This window comes from Nuphar pumila, chromosome 7 (assembly GCF_984573655.1).
Source record: "Nuphar pumila chromosome 7, dmNupPumi1.hap1.1, whole genome shotgun sequence".
In the NCBI taxonomy this organism is placed as follows: Eukaryota; Viridiplantae; Streptophyta; class Magnoliopsida; order Nymphaeales; family Nymphaeaceae; genus Nuphar; species Nuphar pumila.
This window is the reverse complement of record NC_143255.1, coordinates 97729530-97732787: the sequence shown is the minus strand read 5'-3', so window position 1 is coordinate 97732787 and position 3258 is coordinate 97729530.

Here is a 3258-nt window from a genome sequence, read left to right as displayed (position 1 = left end):
CAGAGATACTAAAAACACTGGAAGAAGAGGATGAACACGACTCTAATGAAGGCTTCGAAATCAGATGAGCAGGGCGAACATCATGACATGGAGCTTCTTCAAAGATATACATGTTGTCTCGTCTCTTTCCTTCAGCCAATGTTTCCCTCGTGCGTAGGTCCTTGACCTGCATAGATAAGAGAGTGAATTCAACTGAAGCATTATTATCATCAATAAGTTTGGAGACAGAGACAATATTTTTCTTAATGTCAGGAGCAGGAAGAACGTCAGAAAGAGTAAGAGTGGAATGTGACATGGGAATGACAGTCTTTCCAACATGAGAAACAGGATGGTGGGATCCGTCTCCAGTGACAATCTTACTTTTTCCGAAATAAGGAATAGGGTTAGAAATTTTACCTGCATCGCCGGTTACATGAGTTGCTGCCCCTGAATCGACAAACCATGTGCCTTCATCACTCCGCTTCAATTTTAACTCTGACAAGGCAGATATCAACAAATCTTTAATCTCTCCACTGTCTCTGGTATTTGTGAACTTTCTTTTGGTTTCTGTCTGCGGACCCTTTCCTTTATTCTCTGGATTATGCCAACAATTCGCCTTGATATGCCCCTTCTTGTTACAAAGGAAGCAAGTAGGAATGGATCTTGGTCCCTGCGCATGAGCTGACATGTTTGGAGTGGGAAGCAAATCACGCCCTCCGTGTCCACTTCACCCTTGTCCTCCTCGTCCCCGTCCTCTACCATAAGTCACTCATGTGGTCAAAACTTCTTGAGTATTTGGATGATTATGAGTTTCTTCAGAGAATCCCTTCAGAGTCATTTCATACTGGATCAATTTGGCTCGTAGCTCATCGAAGGTGGGAAGAACAGTAAGACACAGTAGTGATGTAACTATGATATTGTAGTCAGATCCCAATCCACTCAGAGTTTGTTGCACCATGTCATTATCACTAACGACACACCCTATAACTTCTAGTTGGTCTGTGATGATCTTTATCTTGTTCAAATATTCCATGATGGTCATAGAATCTTTTCTTAGCAACTGAAATTCCCTTTTTAGAAAAACCACCCTTGCTTGAGAAACCTGTGAATACGTCTGAACCAGTCGTTCCCAGAGTTGTAGCGCTATACAGTTGTCAGGAATGACAACGAGAATCTCTTGAGACAGAGTTGATGTGATGTATGCAACAACTGATTGATCTTTCTTTTCCCAATTGAGAAATTCAACATTTTTGACATACACGATTGAACTCGCCCCTTGGTCATCTTTTTCTTCTCTCGGGATAAATTCTGGTGAGACAAAAGTGGTTCCATCCAGGTGGCCTAGGAGGCCTTGACTCCTTATGAAAGGAATAATTTGTCTCTTCCAAATCAAGAAATTTGAGGTGTTTAACTTTTCAGAAACAAGCTGGTTGAGAAAACTTGAAGAAAAATTTGATTGAGAGTGATAAGAATCCATTGAGAATTAGAATCAACAGGAGTATCCACAAAAATTCTAACTTTTTTTTTTCGAACAGAGGGTCGTAAATTGTCAGAATCAAAGGATGCAGGAAATGATGTTGAACTTGGGAAAACTGCTATTTAACGACGTGTGAAAAACACCTTCACACGTTAAATATATTTGCAGAAATAAGAATCAGGAAGGGAACTATACAATAAACATATATTTGAATGTGCAAGTACGAGGAGAAGGGTGGACACAGAAAGATCGAACAGACAAGCAATAAAGAAATGTCAAACATGCAATATCAATAAAATGAAATAGGGATCGTGATTGGTCTGGTGTTTCACGTGAGTCGATTTCAGCGATTCACGTGAAACACAGCCACTCCTTTTACGGTTTGGGTTCACGTGAACAGGATTCACGTGAGCCTCAGATCCAAGAGAGAAACAGACCCACTTGAGATGTGGGTGCACAGAATAATTCAGGAAAGAGAAGAAGAATGAGGGAAGAAGAAGAGAAACGAAGAAGAGTAGATAAGGGGAGAAGCAAAAAAAAAAAAAAACCTCAGAATTTTGATTGGATGTCAGAACTCCTGTTTAGAAGATATGAGGGCTTCAGATTGGGCTGTTGATGGGTTCGGCTCAATAAGATGGAGAGGACTCGCTGAAAGATCTCGGCCTTTGATGGTTCGGCTGAAGAAGATGAAGGTTCGGCTTAAAATGAAGGAGATGAAGGGGGCTCGCTGAAGGAAGAAGATGAAGACGTGCTAAACTCCGATTGTCGCACCTGACGAAAACTTTTTTCGGCCGTTAGACAGATCTCGGCTCTGATACCATGTTAGAATTCCACCTTGGTACCTGTATTGAGAAAACGAGAGAGAGAGACGAAGAAAAGATTACAAGAGGGGGCTGCGGCTCACGATTTCTACATTTAGAAATCGTGACCTAATGGCTATATTAATACACTTAAGTTTACATTTTGGGTCGGGTCGGGTCAGGTGTAATATCCGAACCCGGATACAAATCGGGTCTGGTACAGGATCCACCTTTTTCACAATGATCGTATGTCGGGTCTCTTGATGTAGCCATGCTCCAAATACATTAAATCAAATCCTCTAGGCTTCAGATTTGAGGGTTAGAGGAAAAAAATGTGTGTGCTATGACTCATTTTTTAGGGTCAGAAACCAAAATATGAGTGTAAAATGGAAATGAGAGGTTTTACGGTTCTGTTTTGAGGGTTAGAAGCTAAAAAAAGATTGGGTAGGACGGAAGTGGGTGAGATTTGAGACAAATCACACTTCTAGGACTCATATCTAACAAAAACCCTAATTTTTAGGGTAGATTTGATCTCAAATTTTGGTGGGGGTAGGCTTAGAAAAGAGGTTCGGGGAGGAAAAACATGCAAAAACGGTGTCAAAACGACCCTTGAGGGAAGCTGATCGTCACTTTTCCAGCATCGGGAAATAAAAAAAATGGTTCAGCCAGTACGATACAAGGTGTATCGTATGATACGGTACAATACACCCATATATTGTACGAGTCATATCATATTGGTACGATAATCATACTAAATATGATATGGGCCTCATGTCGTATCGGTTCCCCTACCGATAGTACAATATGGCGTATTGTATCGTATGATACAATACGATACTAATAACACTGGTGGAAACAGCCATTTTGCCGGTCCCACAATCTCCCATTAAAACATTGGAGTCTCCTTCAGTGAGGAAGGAGCCCCATGTTTTCAACAAGGCTCCCTATTTTAAGTGGAAACGACCCTAAAGTTTTCAAGAGTGGTGAAAGAGGAGCATAAAT